The following is an 18,901-nucleotide window of genomic DNA, read 5'->3' as shown; positions in this document are numbered from 1 at the left end:
CAGATGCTTAGAGAAGTAAATAAGGCACACTAAACCTCTTGAAAAAATTATCCTATCCTATATAATAAAAGCTCAATATGCAAATCGACCCAATGGCAGAACTATTGGTTGCTATGATGTGCACTGACTACCAGGGGGCAGATGTTCAGTGTAGGAGCTGCCCCCAGCCCACAGGCCCAGGCCAGCCAAGGTGGGTGCCATCAGGGACTCCTCAATCACTCCGCTGGTTGTCCCACAGATCAGCCCTGATCACCAGCCAGGCCTAGGGACCCTTCCCATGCATGAATTTCATGCACCAGGCCTCTAGTATTTGCATAACAACAATTTCCTTCTTTATTTGCCTGAAGGGAACTGAGCCTGCTCTATAACATTGAAAAGTTGTTAAATTAATTAAGAGTTCATAAAGTAGGCAGATATGCTGGTGAGACATGTTGGTGGTTTCCTATGTAATAAGCATTATCATAGGACATATTAAAAATCTACTCGTGAGAGAAATAAAAATGCAAAACAACACAAAGCAATTAAAATTAACGGTAACCTTAATAAATATATTGGACTTTTAGAAAGAAAACTTCAAATTTTCTTAGAGATTTAAAGGATGATTTAAATTAATGAAGAGACATTACATTCTTCTTTGGGACAAGTGAATACTGCAAAAATACCTTGAAAGGCTTTTCCAAATTAACTTACAGGTTATGTCATTCTGATAAAAATTACATTGGAATTTTATGAGAGCAAAATAATTCTAAAGTTCATCTGGCATAATAAATGAATAAAAACAGCTACGAAAATTTTGAACATTCAGAATATTGAGGGCTTCAGATTTTTAAAAATATTGGAAAAATAATATTATTCATGCAGTGTCATATATGTAAAATATAGATGGACCAACAGTATATATAACAACTCAATAATTTTTCTAAAAAATGGGAATAATAAATTATTCAATAAATTAGGAGATTTGCCATTTGAATAAAAGTTAATTTTGATAGCAACCATGCACCTTATATTAACATAAATACTGGGCTTACTGTAAATTCAGTGTCAAGTTAATTAGGAAAACATAAATAAGTATAGGTGAATATATGTCAAGTTTCTGAGTGGGGACTGGATTTCCAAGCATAAAAGCAGTAAAACAAACAACAGAAGGAAAAATGAATAGATTTGACTCTATAAAAATTTATGACTTTTCTATGTCAAACAAACAGTATAAAATTAAGAGGAAAATGGGAGTTTTAATTCCGGAATGGCAGCACTGTGGAATCACTCTCCAGTGAAACAAGCATAACTGTTGAAAATTATACATATAATAATAATAATAAAACCACACACAGCCATTTAAAGTCTTTGGCAATTGTCCTAAAAACATACAGCAAATGAAGAAATATTTGTTCAAGAGAATCTACTAATCTCAGCAAGAATATCAAGAGTCTGAGGGATCTGGTCCATGACCTGCTCCCTCCCCTTCCTACTTTCCTAGCTCAGCTTGATGAAAGCTTCACTCCAGGCAGATGTAGCCAAAGAGACCTGACTCCCTCTCCCCTGGGCTCCCAATCTAGAAGCATGGTGTCTTAATGAGAGCAGGTTGTAGCATTTCTTTCTTTTTCTTTTCCTTTTTTAAAAAAAATATATATTTTATTGATTTTTTACAGAGAGGAAGGAAGAGAGAGAGAGCTAGAAATGTCGATGAGAGAAAAACATTGACCAGCTGCCTCTTGCACACCTCCTACTGGGGATGTGCCCGCAACCAATGTTCATGCCCTTGACCGGAATCGAACCTGGGACCTTTTAGTCCGCAGACCGATGCTCTACCACTGAGCCAAACCTGTTTCGGCAGGTTGTAGCATTTCTTGCTCCCTTCAGCCCTTAGAGAAGAGGCTAAATCCCTGGTGGGTGTGCAGAGAGCTTGTGGGCTTCCTTCCTGCACTCAGCCCCTGCTCATAGATTGGAGGCTGCATCTCAGATGTGGCAAGTAGACAATACTGGGCCCCTCACTGCCCTCACCTCAGCGCACCTGTCCTTGCAAAGATATGACAAGAGAGGAAGCCATCAAGACCACAGGCCACCTGTCTCCCAAGTTCCCTCAGCAGTGCTCAGAACGTTTGTCAAGAGGGAGGAGTCTGTGAAGCTTTCTCTAAAGGAATTGATTTTATTTCAGTGTTGGGAAGTTCAAGACTATGAGCATTCTGAAACACAATCGCTCCTCTGAACAAAAAACAATAAGCAGAATCATAGGTCAACTAGTTCTCCAGAGAGAACCAGAAAGGGAGACAGACAGCAAAGGCGAGAGAGCCCTTGTGGGGGATTCTGAAGACTGGCATCAAATACTTTCCTTACCTCAATATAATTGGTTCAGGCCACAGATAAGTGTTGGCCTCCAGGGATAGTAGGAAACAACAGGGTCACCAACCAGCAAAGGGTGAAGCCCAACAGTTGCTGGTGATACTACATGAGACAGCTTACCAAAGGGGTCAGGGAAAGAGACAGCACCTTTTTCCTACTTGTTGGGTAGCCCCCAACTACTCAAGCCATGGATTTGGTCTAAAGTATTCTTCATTGGTAATCTCTCTAGAGTCTTAAGAACCAATGCAAATTCTCCCTGGAAGTATGCACCTATTCTTCAGGCCTCAACAGAGCATCAAAAATAATTTTTCAGAGACTGGGTATCTCACTGTCACAAATGACTAAGCATAATGACTGCCCAGATCTGGCTTTCTGACTGTGCTTCCTTTCTTAAAGGAAACAGGACTCAGTGGGGGTAATAGCTGATCCAGGCCTGGAACGGAGAAAGCAAACATTGAGTCTGCAATATTTTGTGTGTGCAAAAAAGTCACAAAGTGGTCCATATGAAAATGTCACTGAAGCCAGCTCACATGACCTCCCACCAGTGAAACCATGAACAAATTTGAGCATCAAAATAATTATTCACAGCAATGCATTATAGTATACTAGATAAGATAATCAAGAATTCATGTTGACACCCAAAATACAAATAAGCAAATAAAATAGCTTTAGTTTTTATTCATTTGTTCATATTCTATAACTGTCAGATATATTTATGTCTAATAAATATAGAAAGGACAAAGTTGGAAGATCACCATTTGCAACCATCATAAGAATAATTTTTGAGGCAAAAATCCTCAATGGTTACTAAAGCTATTGAGTGAAAGCTTGATACTTACTCTCAGAGCATCTTTCCACAGATTACTTATTAATTAGGAAAGTTATCAAAGATATCTTTATCCTGGAAAAAAATCGGAAACATCACTTTAACCAAGTGATCAAAATCACCATCTCTGCAAAGAACACCAAGTGAAATTATGTGCCTCTTGATGAAGGACACAGATGACTTATGCCACATTCCTGCCAGATATGTATAACCTGAAACCAGCCAAGGAGAACCCAGCAGACAAAGGCAAATTGAGGGACATTCAACACCACGATCTGACGGGGCTCCCCTGTGAATTCCGCTTCCTTCTCATCTCTCCCCTTCAATAAATCATCTTCTTCGGATCTCAACTCTTAAGTATGGCTAGAATGCCTTCACTCCTCTTGTTCTCTGTGACATCATGTTCCTTAATTGCTAAAACAGTTGCTGGCCATGCTCCCCAGGAATCTATACTTCACAGAGTAGCCTGGGTGATCTGTCAGGTCACCTCCCTATGGCTTTCAGTGGCCATTAGGACAAAGGCAGGCTCTTGCTCGGTTTCATAAACCCCGTCCTAACCTGGCCCCTGCTGTGCCCGCTAGCTGCATCCCTTGATATCTCTCCATTGCCAGTCCTACATTCTTTCCATTCGCCATGTCCTCACATTTTAAGGTTGAGATACGTTCTGTTTCGTGCAGCCTTGTAGCCATGTCTAGAATGATTTTTCTTTCATATTAATTTTTTTTAAATAGGTTTTTATTTGATTACAGAGAGAGGAAGGGAGAGGGATATAGAGACAGAAACATCAACAATGAGAGAGAATCATTGATCGGCTGCCTCCTGCACGCTTCCTACTGGGGATGGAACCCACAATCTGGGCATGTGCCCTGACCAGAAATTGAATCGTGACCTCCTGGTTCACAGGTTAATGCTCAACCACTGAGCCACGCCGGCTGGGATAGAATCATTTCTCTTTCTACACTTCCTCTCCTGCATCTCTCTTGTTGAGATCAAACCCTTTTCATACTTCAGGCCCTGGCTTAGGGACGATTTACTTTGAGACCCTGTCTTTACCCCGTCTCCTCATCTCACCCCAGTGACCAAACCTGTCTTGTTCCTTATTTCATTGCTCAGGCCCACCTTAGTGTCTGGGGCACAGAATGGTGATTGAATTTCAAAATGTAAAGAGAATAAACAATACACAAACACCCAACTAAAACTGTGAACGTTTGTTTTCACAGAACCTTTCCTATTCATCTTTTTGCTAATAAGTGAACGTCAACCAACCACGAAGTGATGAATGGATGGCTATGTATTGTAGTAGCAGCTTTCCTCTGCAAGCACACGGCTTCACTTCATTCTCATGGATTTAAGACAATGACACATTTACAAAAGAACTGCATTAAGCACGACTTTGAAGTCATTCTACTTAAAAGAACCAGAAGTCATAAATGACATTTCTTTTCAAAATCATTTCAAATTAGTTTTCAAGTTTACCTTCCCACCAATGAATGAGGCTTTAAAAATTTTTTTTCTTTTAATGAATATATTTTTAAAAATCTAAATTCATGATTATTTAAAGTATTACGTAAGTCTCCTTTTCCTCCTATTGACCTCTCCCTGTTAATGAGGGTTTTTAATTTAAAAAAAAATTTTTGCCAAAATCCAGAGGCCGCAGGAGGCTCTTTCTATGACTCACTTCCTGTACCTTCCATGCTCCAAAAGGTTATTTGAATTTATAATATTTTACTCATAGAAAAACCAGGGCAGCAGTTTATTCAGGGACTGGTGTCACTTTGCCCACATGTCGCCCGCATTTCTGGAAAGAGGCTGTCTTCTATGAGGAGTGGTTTGAAACGAAAACACCCTAAGAGGCCCATGACTAAGACGGAGCACATTTTAAACTTTTTTCCTAAATGAAGCAGTCAAGTTGATTTACTCACCAAACGAGGATCAACCCCATCCAACACCACACTCTGATATTTGCAAGTTGATGGACCCGTGATTTGACAGCGATGACTGGGCTTCCCATCATTAAAATGATGAATGTGTGTGGGTCTGGGCACAGTCACAGCACTGCTGTTCTGTCCCAGATGCAGTGGCAAGCCCTGGCCAGAGGCAGCCCTACACCCTGGAGGAAGGCACCTCAATGGCACCTACTACGAAAAGGGGACCTCTCTTTGAGACTGATGAAAATAAGAATGACTTCCGGAACCCACAATTCTTGGCTGAGTGTTTCCTGGAGCAAAACCTTAATGATAACTCAGATCCCTCCCCTTTGATGTCTCAAACCAGGCTGACTGTCAAGATGTCCACACAGTTGACTAATGTCTCTGAATCTTGGCGATTCTTTTTCTTAAAAAAAAAAAAAATATTCTAAAAGTTATTTATATCAGAGAAGAAGGGAGAGGGAGAGAGAGAAATGTCAATGTGAGAGAGAATCATTGATCGGCTGCCCCCACTAGGGATTGAACCCATAACCTAGGGCTATGGTTGGCAAACTGTGGCTTGCAAGCCACATGTGGCTCTTTGGGCCCTTGAGTGTGGCTCTTCCACAAAACACCACGGCCTGGGTGAGTCTATTTTGAAGAAGTGGCGTTAGAAGAAGTTTAAGTTTAAAAAATTTGGCTCTCAAAAGAAATTTTAGTCGTTGTACTGTTGATATTTGGCTCTGTGCACTAATGAGTTTGCCCACCACTGATCTGGGGAATCGAACTGTGACCTCCTAGTTCTTAGGTTAACGTGCAACCATTGAGCCATGCCAGCTGGACTGAATCTTGTCAACCCTTAACTGTGAAGGAAGGGCAGGAGATTTCTCGGATTCATCTCTCATTCTTTCCTCTTCTTCAGCTCCATTTATAAAGCCCACCCAACACTTCTGTGATGGGTGATTTCATGTGGCAACTGGGCCAGGCTATGGTACCCAGTTGTTGGGTCAAATGCTACTTTAGATGTTGCTGGGAAGGCATTTTGTAAAGGTTCTTGACAAGGACAATCAGCTGACCATCCGCAAAAGAGATTACTGTCTGCAATGAGGTTGGCCTCATCCAATAAGATAAAGGCTATTAAGCAAAGTTAAAAAACAAAACAAAACCAACAATAGAATCCTGAAAATTTCCAGAAAAAGAAATTCTGCCTCAACCCTGTAACACTGAAATCCTGACCGAGTTTTCAGCTTGCTGGCCTGCCCAGATGGGGTTCAGACTTGCCAGCATCCATAACTGTGTGAGCCAAAACCTTAAAATAAGTATTTTTCCCCCCTGAAAATAAATATATATCATCTATTAATCTATTTATCTATCTTGTATCTATCTATATATACATCATATATGTCTCTTTGTGTCTTTCCCTCTCTCCTGTTAGTTCTGATTTTATGGAGAATCCTGACTAGTACAACTCATTAAATGCTTATTTTTCCTTTTTTCAAAAATCATTTATCACTATCTAACCAAAAGAAGCAAAACAAAATAAAATCCTTTGCCCCTGCCACCTGTAAGTTACACAATTCTACTTTAAAAACAGATGATAATTTTCTTATTCATGTATATGATGTTTAGATTCAGTTATATCCATTAAAATCATTGGAGTGGTGCTGGGAGATCACTCACGTTTTGACAGAAGTCCCACACCAAACCTCACTATGTCTCAGCATCAACCTGCAAACATAGTAAATTTGACTCATCCCTTAGGGAGAGTTCTCTTGAGCTTATGAAATTCCTGATAAAGAGAGACAAGGGTATCCACAAAGGCTCTAGTTGACAAGGTGTGAGACAGTAAGACCTGTGAGCCTCTCACAGTTATGAGAACAGTCAAAGGATTCTCCTCTCTGAAGAGTGAGAACAGGAGGAGTAATGACCCTTACTTTGGATGTCACCTCAAAAGTAAGACTTAAGGGGCTTGTAAGTATTGTAAAGACTATGCTGTGGAAGAGAACTGGAAATCGCAGTACTTGATTGATTTTTTTTCTGCCCAGAGTCATTATTTGTAAAAAATCTCTAAATAAATTGCTTGCTGTCAAGATAAGTCCATGAAGCCAATTACGAATCCTTGAAGAGAAGAGATTATGTAAAAATGTGTTAAGAACTGTGTTGTGTTAGCAAGAAAGAGATGTCAACACAATGGCTAGGAGTCGATTTTCTTAGTTGTTCTTCTGGAAATTCTTTCCATGAATGTGTAACTTCCTTGTTTGCAGGTTTTGAATATGCTACTCTCTCCCAACAGCATTTCCCCCCAAATATGGCTAATTTTGAAGAATTTTGAATGTGGGAATACATATCTTAACCTGGAAGCATTTATTAGAAATATTGTGTCAACAAATGGCCCACATTCAAGGCACAAGCACGGTCTATATCACTTTTGCCTGTCTGATGTCCTGTTTGAAACAGAATGGAGTCCAGTCAAGGTGGCTCCATTGGTTGAACATCATCCCATATACCAGGAAGTCACTTGTTTGATTCCCGGTCAGGGCCATGCCAGAGTTGTGGACTCAATCCCCAGTAGGGGGTCTGCAGGAAGCAGCCAATTCATGTTTCTCACTCAGTGATGTTTCTATCTCTCCCTCTGAAATCAACAACAACAACAACAACAAAAATGCTTTAAAAAAAAGAAACAGAATGAGTCCTTATTGGAAGCACAAATTCATGGCACTAGCCCTTCATGGTGTGTCTGTGACCCACTTACTCCATGACACAGAGAAGCTCATGAATGAAGAAGCCAGTGGGTGACCATTCATCCAAGGGTCAACTTAAAACCAGGTTGGTTCTTTTGGTCCATTTATTAGTAAATTATCAGTTTTCAGGGATTTTGTTTTGCAACAATTGTTGGACTGGACTGGTTGGGTGTGAAATATTTGTTGGACTGAGCTGGTTGGATGAGTATCATAGAGACCCAGTTTAATTTCCTAAAAATCATAGCATCAGAACAGCCAAGTATATTGGCTGATGACAAATCTGAGCATTTATTTTTTGTGTCTCAAAAAAAAACCCCCAAAAACCCCACAAAACCACATCCCAAAACACACCAAACACCCACTGTTCTTAATAGCCTAACAATAAGTAAGTTAGCATGTGATGCCTAAACTTCCATTTTAAAAATTTATAGTGGCCTCTGTTTATTCTATGTCCATTTAAGAGTTAATGCAACTTCTTGAGAAATCACTTAAGGGCACTGGGGTAAAACATGGGTATGTCCCGAGGCCGAAATGTGAGATTTGCCCATATACAAAATCAAAACGGGTCATAAAACAGCCACTGGAACCTTTTGCCAATTGTCTGTAAGACGAGACCCCCAATGACCTACAGCAGGAATATAGATGCAAAGCTGTACTTTGCCTCATGCCCCGGGGAGGATTTTGGCTTTAAGATCTTGTCTTCTTGCTGCCAAATGCAAAAGCCAAGCGCATTGCTAAAGCTTTAGACACATTTTCATCAATAAAATTTCTTATAAAACAGATCCTGCAAATGCCGAACTTATCTGCCAAGTAGCCAATTAATTGTTTTACATCCTTGCTGAACAATGAAATAATTTATGATGGATAAATGTTTTACCATCACAAATTAGTGCTCTGGAAAGCCCAAGGCCTAGCTTTCAATTAGCAGGAGGCATTACATTAGCGATGAAAAGAGGTAACTCTGTGTGTTGGAAATTCTCCCCAAAGAGAAATAAAACTCCCAAAGAACAATGACCCAACTAATTTGAGAGAGTTGGGTTTTTAGAAAAACAGACCCTTTTTAAAGGGAAAAGTTCAAATTCTGCTGGAGTCCCCAGTCTCTCTTCCTCCATGATGGCCCTTTCTTTTCATAAATTGCTGCTATTGAATTTGAACCATCCTTATCCAGCATTCGTTAGTGTGTGTCAATCCCAGTTCAGACACTGTCATGAGTTCATTCTATCACTGACCGTCACCACTTCCTGCATCAGGTCATTGAGGAATGGTCCCTCCAATTTTTCAGAGAAGAGGGAAACTGGGGCTGAAAGAGCACTCAGATGGTCGATATTGTTTCTCAAGTTCAGGCCAGGTCTGGCATTGAAGGGAAAGTCCTACTGGAGAGCACGTTCTCGGTTCCAGGCATCTGCCCTGACAGTGAATCAAACCGTGACCTCCTGGTTCATAGGTCTACACTCAACCACTGGGCCATACTGGCCAGGCAAGCAATCATTCTTTACAGTCAGCCATAAAGTTCTTGGAGCAAGTTATCCCCCCAAAGTGCAGCTGAAACTCAAAGGTCTGAAAGACAATCTAAACCAAGCCAAACAAAAACTTACATCTTACAAGGAGATTGTGTTCCCAGAGAAATGAAAACATGCAATCTCTGATTCATTCAAGCACTACCTCCCTAGTGTCCAGCCCCCCTAGGTTGGTGAGAACCTTCTCCGGTGGGAGGGGATTTCTGCACGCAGGTGTCAATCTTCTCTTTGGTCTGAGAAGTCAATCCAAACACCTATCAGTCCCCACCCTCACTGTTGAAGTCAGGACTACAAGTGAGCAGTGCTTTACTGACATGCCCTTCTATCTGAATATGCTGGGTATTCCCCATCACCATCACCTGAGGGGAGTTCCACTCCTTTGATGAACAGATAACTAGTATTCTGGGAGGGTTCTTGGTTAGACAGTGTGGCTTGAACCAAGAAGCTGAAGCAGAGGGCAGGTTGAGAGGACACTCACAAAGGATTGGCAACTCCATTGATGTGATAGGTAAGCCCTCTACCTTAAGAGTTCTGCCTCCCAGCTTTGCTAAATTTGATGTTTTCACTTCAACAAGCACCCACATTGTTTTGGTATTCTGTAAGCAGAGCCTAACAAACCATACACTATCCTATACAATGAAAGGCTAATATGCAAATCGACTAAATGACAGAACAACTGGTTGCTATGATGCTCACTGACCAGGGGCAGGAGCTCAACGCACGAGTTGTCCCCTGGTGGTCAGTGCCCTCCCCCAGGGGAGCACCACTCAGCCAGAAGTTGGGGTCACGGCTGATGAGTGCAGTGGCAGTGGCAAGAGCCTCTCCCGCCTACATGACACCCCCTGCAGGGTCCCGGACTGTGAGAGGGCACAGGCCCGGGCTGAGGGACTCCCCCACCTCCTCCAGTGCACAAAAGTTGTGCACTGGGCCTCTAGTTAATTATAAGTTGTCTTTGTTCCCTAAAAGATCATAACCATCTTTTCATGAAGAATGAAGAAAGGAAAGTTTGAGGCAATCGTGTCAGGACCCAGAAAGAAGGGCTGACTTGCAGGCCTGGTTTTATTATTTCCTGAATTTGGTGACTCTGGGCAAGTTTTTTAAATCTCTGCAAGTCTCGGTTTCCTCCTCCTGACTCTGGGGAAGGTCATTCCTACCTCAGTGGATTGTTAAGAGATGATGTGTGGGAAAGCACCTCGTCTGATTCTTGGAACATAATGCTGCCTAAAAATAAATACTGCGTCTACACATTGGTATTATCCACTGGCATTTTAGAATGGATTCTTTTGTCCCATTCAATAGGCTGCATTAGCTTTCATACATTCAGTCTGCTCTAGGTTTTGTTTTGCTTTTTGTTTTGTTTTGTGGGTATGTGGAGGAAAGGGATGGGAAATGAGGGGAAAGAGACCAAAAATCCAATAGTGGTGTCTCTTGATGTATTCTTTTCCTTCTTGGACATTTAGTTTAGTTGCTGTAAGCATTACATCTTTATTTTAAAAAATGTTTTATATATATAAACTTGGAGAGAAGAAGGAAGAGGGAACAAGAGAGAAACATAGGTAAGAGAAACATCATTGATCAGCTGCCTCCTGCATGCCCCCTACTGGGGATCAAGCCTGAAACCTGGGGAATGTGCCCTGATTGGGAATCAACGGATGACCTCTTGGTGCATGGGTTGATGCTCAACCACTGAGCCACACCAGTCAGGGTATTTTTATTTTATGAATCACATCTTGTTGTGATTTGGGATTGGAAAAGCTCTGAGAATCGGGAATCCTTTGTTTTGTGACACCATCTTCCAGTTCAGCTTAAAAATCTGTACACCTCTGAGAGACACCCACAGCTGCATGGCTGAGCAGAGCCATCACGTTAAAGAACACAGTATAAGCTGATCTGTCTGAGCTTCCTTTGACTTCTGGATCTCAACTCCCCAAAACTTACTTGCCTTTGCAACCCACCAATGACCTTAAGTAAACAAACAAAACACCCTCCTCCCCCTCCTACTTTATCAGGCTTTTCTAGTTCTTCTGAACTGAAACATTGGTCTGCTGCAAATATGTTGATTACATAACTCAAGGTCAAAGTCAGGCTTGAGACTCCTTGAAATTACCTGTGTGCGTATTTACAAATGTGAAAATCCAGTATTTTCCCCTTCCTCTTTTCTCTTCACCATTGGGTTTCTATTGAGTTGCACAACACGCAAAGAACAAGTTAAAAAGTTGGCAATGCTAGCTTAGCTCTTGTTCAAATAGACCAGGGTCCAGCCAGACCTTTCATCTAGTTGGACTAACTCCACACCCATGCACCAGGCTCTGATGGCCAATAAACATGGCCCAGGGGCTCTGCACCTTCATTTCTCCACTGCTCATCCTCCTTGGTCTGCTCAGAGCCTCTCTCTGCTCCAACTACTGATTTCTGTCCCATCACCAGCCAGACTCTCTCACTCTTTGGACTCTCATTTCTCCACTTGGGTCCAAGTTTCACAAATGGTATTGGATTAGCGTTACCCTGTGGGTTGGGGCCCATCAAATATTATTAAGCTTGTTTAAGAAGAATGTAGGCTTCTAGACTTTGGCCATAGATTCTGAATCTCAGTTGGTCTGAGAAAGCCCCACGATTTGTATTTTTACTAAGCATCCCAGCGCCCGGAAACCAGTTTAAGGGGCATGTAGGATATTCTACCCTGACTCACACCCGGGTGCCTCACCCTCTGGCAGTGGCTGACTTCACTGACTCTCAGGTCGGCTCTGCCCTGCATCCTGGCAGGGAACACTACTCCCTGAGACATTAACTGATGTGGTTTTTGGCTATTTGAAGTGATCCCTGCTCTCTGGGGGGAAATAATCAGAGGATTATCTAGAATTATCTCCCCCAAAGGCTATGAGGACATAGACTGTTACCCTGGGAGGTGGCAGTATGGCAGATTAGGTGACATTTCGTCTTTGCTACCCTCTCCGTGTAGTTAGGATGGAAAGCCAAACTCTGAAACACCTGCCCTCCATTGTCTGAACGATTCCTGGGCAATCTGGAAAACCCTTTCTCATCTGACACACGTCGGCTCCCAACATCTTAAGCTGTTATTCAGAGCATTTCTATTCTTTAACTTAGGCTTGGGGCTGCGAGCCAAGCCAAGAAGACATTTTTGTGTTTCCCCCCGTCTCCTCCCTACCAGGAATGTCAATGTACAAGAAAAAGGAGTATTATTTAGGGTGGCCTGAGGGGTAATAAGGAGGATTAATGGGATGAAATTGAGCAAAGGAAAATTTAAGGCGCACATCAGGAACATTTTCCGAGGATTGAGATCAATGATCCTGTGGAATTAAGATCCCGGGGGAGGTTGTAGGAGCCCCATTACCCGAATCAGTTCAAACCAGACTGGACCAAATATTTGAATATAATCCCACCTTGGCAAAGAGGAAATCTGCAATGGCTGGGAGATGGAAAAAATGACCTAATAGGTCTTTTCCAGCCCTGACTCCTATGAGTCACTCAATATATGCTGTTGTGCGTCACCCAGCCGGCCAGACCAGGGTCACTCGCTATACATTTCAGCCACAAAATCCTCAGATGCTGACGGCGCCCCAGCGAAATGGCTACCTCAGCAGAGGCTGAGGGCTCCTCAGGGATTTCTGGTTTTAGTTTATAATCAATTAAGTATCAGAAATGAAGGCGGAAATCAGTCAGGAGCCCAGGGTGGTGAGTGAGTGAGTCCTTCCCCCTGCTCTCTGGGAGGCTCGCTCTCAGCCCTTCGCAGACAGACAGCGGTCTTTCCATGGCCCTTGTCGTGCTGTAAGGCAGCCTCTGGGGCTTGGCGACCCATGCACTGGGCTGGGACCGCCTCCTGCTGCTGCTCCAGGCCCGTGGTGGCCTCCCCAGCCCTGCCTCCCCTTTAGCTGAGTTCCTGTAGGGCTCTGTCCCCCAGGTCCCTGCTGGGGCCCAGGACTGGGAGCATGCTCCAGGACTGTCTCCAATACAAGTCCCAGAGCTTTTATCATTTGCTTCACTTAAAAAAAAACACACACACACACACACACACACACACACATACTGATTTCAGAGAGGAAGAGAGAGATGGAAACATCAATGATGACAGAGAATCATGGACCAGCTGCCTCCTGTATGCCCTCTACTGGGGATGGAGCCTGCAACTTGGGCATGTGTCCTTCATTGGAATCGAACCTGGGACCCTCTATCCCCTGAGTCAAACCAGCTAGGGCTCGCTTCACTTTTATTTCTGGTGCAATGACGGCAGAGCACCTACAACTGACAAAAGCAGAACTTCTCTGATTCAACAGGAGTGGGAGGGACCCATACCTTGTTTTTACTAGGTACTATACCTACGTGCTATACCTTGGTTTTACTAGGCACGCAGGAAAGGGTGGAGGGACACATACCCAGACCAGTCCTGGCCCTGCGGCTTTGACAAGATCGGTCTCATGCATCCCCGGAAAGATGCGTCTCCTGCTCTGGCTTGTGTGTTATAGCTTCCCATCTCCCGGTTTCCAAAAGACCCTGAGCTAAAATTCCAAGTCCTTCTAGCTAGTAAGGAGAGAAGGAAGTGAATGCAAACCCACACCTATCTGCTATCATAGCCTTAATGGAAACCCCCATACATGGCACTTGCTCCCATTCTCCTAGAAGCCTGCTAAGCAGCGGGGGTTCTTCATTCTTTATTCAGTCCAGACATTGAGTTCATGGCTGGTTCCCATCTCTTCCCCTGCCACCTCTCCCCTCTTCTTGGTGTTTTTTCTTTCTTTCTCCCTTCCTTCCTTCCTTCCTTCCTTCCTTCCTTCCTTCCTTCCTTCCTTCCTTTCTTCCTCCCTCCCTCCTTCCTTCCTTCCTTCTTTCCTTCCTTCCTTCCTTCCTTCCTTCCTTTTAAAATATATTTTATTGATTTTTTACAGAGAGGAAGGAAGAGAGATAGAGAGTTAGAAACATAGATGAGAGAGAAATATCTATCAGCTGCCTCCTGCACCCCCCTCCCCCACACACACACTGGGGATGTGCCCGCAACCAAGGTACATGCCCTTGACTGGAATCAAACCTGGGACCCTTCAGTCCACAGGCCAACGCTCTATCCACTGAGCCAAACCAGTTTTGGCTATGTGTTTTCACTTTCAAACAGGCGGAAGCAATGGGGAAGGAGCAGATAGAGGGCGAAGTCACCAGTGCTTTCACTGGTCTGCTGCTCAACCCTCTTCCCCTCTATTATCCTGCCCATTAACTGGAGACAAGTGGTTCTTGTTAAGGCTCCTGGGAGTTGGATTCCCGTGTGGGAGGCTGGGACTCCCTCTCTGTAGATCCATCTTAACAATGTAGAAAACAGGCAGAATTCGGGTTGGAGTAGAACAGACGTGGGAGGGGGGTCCTTAACAAGAACCAAGGCGCCTTACCCATCTGGGTTCCCATGGTGATTTCCTAAATTCACAAAGAAAGAAGCCCTGGGTTAGGAGCAAGTTAGGAAACCAGTCGGCAAACCTGGAAGTCGCCCAAGTGCAACTGGGTGGGAGGTCTAGACCCAAAAGGGGCAAGAGAGAACCTCTGAGTCCTCATCCCCACCCTGGCTTTTTCTAAATGAGAACAAGAGAGACCTATAGGGTCTGTGTTGCTGTCCAAAGTCCCACTGCTTTGAGAAGAATTAGGAATGAATTGAGATCTGACTTCAATGTCTACCCTTTTTTTGTTTACTCCAAATTACAAGTAAGTTCTCACTTAACATTGTCAACGAGTTCTTGGAAACTTCAACTTTAAATGAAATGAGGTCCAAGGAAACCAGTGTTACCACAGGCTAATTGATAGAAACAAGTGTTAAATTCCTATGGCCTACATCTGGTCACAAAATCATCACCAACCATCTAAATAAAGACCCCAAACACTTCTGATATTAAAGATTCTGAGCTATGCATACATTAAAGAAAGATGGATAAAAACAAGTAAGATGTCTGGCTGGCGTGGCTCAGTGGTTAAACATTGACCTGTGAACCAGGAGGTCAAGGTTCAATTCTCAGTCAGGACACACGCCAGGGTTGCAGGCTCAATCCCCAGGTGGCATAGGAGAGAAGGAAGTAGAGGCAGCCGATCAATAATTCTCTCTCCCTCATCATTGATGTTTCTATCTTTCTCTCCCTTTCCCTTCCTCTCTGAAATCAATATAAATATATATATTTTATTTTTTTAAAAAGAACCTGCTGTATTAGAAAAAGCTGGGTAAAGGGTTAGGGCATGCACTTGAGCAAAATGTGGTCACTATTAGAAAAAAGGTTGCAAAGACATTTCCTCGGAGAGCAATCTTTCAGGAGCCAGTCCTCAGAAGGTCCTCTGTGAACACATCAGAGACGCATGGGTTACAGACATTGAAAAGCCATCTGGGTTGAAGAATGCGGAGGGGAAAATCTTGGCAAAGCATTTGCTTTCTGACTATATATGTCTCTCTGTGTGTCTATATATGTATGTATATTATCGAATTTTAAAACACTCCAAAAGCAATCCCAGGCATCTCAGCTCAAACCACAGAGCGGTCCATCCATTCCCATTCATACGTTCCAACCCTTCTGTTGGGTGGTCTTTGCATCCCACGGGTTAGGACCCCCCTCCCACGTCTGTTCTACTCCAACCCGAATTCTGCCTGTTTTCTACATTGTTAAGATGGATCTACAGAGAGGGAGTCCCAGCCTCCCACACGGGAATCCAACTCCCAGGAGCCGGATGGCTACCTTGTATTTGGAAGTGTTTCAAGTTCACTTACAAATACAGTGGGCTAGCCCAGTGCTTTTTGTAACCTGCATCATAAAAATGAACAGGCAGCTTAAAATAGATGCTCTGTCGCTGCCAAGTGAATCATGTGAAAATGGTGCTCCATCTGGCAGGGCAGACGGAGCAGTTGTGTGGACGTCGCTAGATAAGGGAGCAGTCCTTTGTGTGGAGGGGACCCGCTCAGGCCCAGATCCCTACTGGGATGCACACCCAGGGCCGCACAGAAGCCAGGATGGGACGAGCCATCCTCTCTCCCTACACACACACCTCCCTTCCTTCAAACAAGGGCAGCCTATACCCCAGAGCTTGGACTGCATCCCCCTCTGCCTCCTGTTCCCCCTCCATTTAGAATGAACTCATGACAAGAACCTATAGTGGGTCCATCTGAACTCCGCAGCCTGGTGGGTGTCACATCATGTCACGGTGGCCAACACCTCTCGGAACTTGGACAACACATTTGCTCACTCCCGTGGAGCTGATCTTGCAGCCACCTCCTTAGGATTCTTCCATTGTTGCCCTTGTCACCTTGCCCACTTACTCTCCTCTTTTATTATTATTTTTTATATCTTTTTATTGATTTCAGAGAGGAAGATAGACACATCGATGAGAATCATTAATCAGCTGCCTCCTGCACGCCTCCTACTGGGGAGGGAGCCCACAACCCAGGCATGTGCCCTGACCGGGAATCGAACCTGTGACCTCTTGGTGCAGGGGTCGATGCTCAATTCCTGAGCCACATCAGCGAGGCAGTCTCTTCTTCGTGGGTGGTTAGAACCACTGACTTTGGTCTTAGACATTTATGACCTGACTTCTGATGGGTTATCATATGCTGGAAATTAGCTTCATATAATAAGGAAAGGTTTCTACTACATAAGAAAGCACAATCCACTAAATCACATCACCAACCCGTATGGTTGGGGAACAAATTCATTCTGGTGTGGGAGAAATGTCTTTCATCAACATCCTGAGCAAGGCATTTGATTACACTGAAACCAAATAGATGAAATCCAACGGGCAATTCAGTGCTTTTAGAGTCGTGCAGTGTCACAGAGCGACAGAGCATTTGTGTTCTGAAGACTTGTATCTCACAGAAAGTGTACTGTGCATTATTTGACTCAGGTGGCAAGAAACCTGGCTTCTACTCCTGATTTTAACCCTAAGAGGTACACGTTATTTCTCTTCCTGGGACTTATTTTTTTTTTACCAATTAAACAGCAATGGCAATACCCTATGGCCCTAACACTCAATAGAGGTAGCCTAAAATAAGAGAATACAAGTTAAATGACAGTGGAGTTCATTTGACAACTTAGCCAGATTTAATTGTTGGTACACCTTGCCTTTGCAAAAGGCCTCCTTAAAACCATGTCCCCCCCAAAAGTGTTAATCATAATTGAATACTGAGTGACCCATTTGGTAATGTTCTATTTGAATGTAAATATATTTTCTAGAGAAAGTGAACATGCATGTTTAAAGCTGGCTTTATCATGTACATATGCAGATACATGTGTGTTTGCATACACACACACACAAACCAAAAGTTGCCAACAAACCACCAGAAACCAGGGGAAAGGCAAGGATCATACTCTCTCACGGCCCTCAAAAGGAATCACCCTGCAGACACTTTGATCTTGAACTTCTAGGCCCCAGGACTATGAGACAACGCACTTCTGTTGTTTAGACCACTTGATTGGTGGTACTTTGTTATGGCAGCCCCCAGAAACGGATACAAACAAACTCTCTCCTCCTATTTACTAACTCACCAACAGAACAAAGTAATGGGAGACTTGGAAGAGCATGTGTTTAAGGAAAGTAATGTTGTGTGAGGAATCAGAGCCAGTTACTAAAATAATAATAATAATAATCATCTATTACCAAAGAGATCGTCTCTTTATACACAGCCTGGCAGTGAAATTATTAGGAATATTTTGGTTAGCACAGATTTCTTCTTCAACAGCATTGCAGCCAAGTAGTGTGAGCATGGGCTGCGAGCCAGGCTATAGAAACCCGGCTGCAGGATGGAGCACAGAAGCTCACAATGGGATGGAATTAAAGCCGCCTCCCTCTTTCTTTAACTTTTCAATGAGACCATGCCCTGAAAACACCCAGCTCTGGGCCTGGAACTTAGTAGATACTCAGCAAATAAATCTAACATCGGAGATCTTTGAAGTCGACATGGAGTTGCCGTTTGGTTTTTAAGGGTGAACTGCTTTTAAAAAGCTGTTAGATGAACTCTGTGGTGGTTGATATTTGCTCTTAGTACAGCTCCTGAACACTTCTCACAAGAATACAGGACGCAAGCAATGTATATTCTCATCCATGAGCCAGCACGCAAGACTACGAAACCAGCCTTCGTGGGGTTCCCAGTACACACGTTAATGTGTACTGCTCAGAATGGCATACAGCAGCATACCAAACCCTTCTTTCTTTGTTTTTTAAAAAGAAATATATTTTTACTGATTTCATAGAGGAAGGGAGAGGGAGAGAAACATCAATGATGAGAGAGGATCATTGATCAGCTGCCTACTGCACACTCCACATGGAGCATCCAGTCCACAACCCAGGCATGTGCCCTGACCCGAAATCAAACACTGACCTCCTGGTTCATACACTGACGCTCAATCATTGGGCCACACTGGCTGGGCCAGACCCTCATTCCTATTGCTCATTCTGCATTATCCCCTGTTGTGGTTCCTAACATTGCTCTAAGTCAGTGGTCGGCAAAATGTGGCTCGAGAGCCACATGTGGCTTTTTGGCCCCTTGAGTGTGGCTCTTCACAAATACCACGTGCAGACATGCATGTGCAGTGTGACTGAAAC

This window comes from Pipistrellus kuhlii, unplaced genomic scaffold (genome assembly GCF_014108245.1).
Source record: "Pipistrellus kuhlii isolate mPipKuh1 unplaced genomic scaffold, mPipKuh1.p scaffold_m20_p_25, whole genome shotgun sequence".
NCBI lineage: Eukaryota > Metazoa > Chordata > Mammalia > Chiroptera > Vespertilionidae > Pipistrellus > Pipistrellus kuhlii.
The sequence above is the reverse complement of the archived record's forward strand: the minus strand, read 5'-3'. Positions refer to the sequence as shown.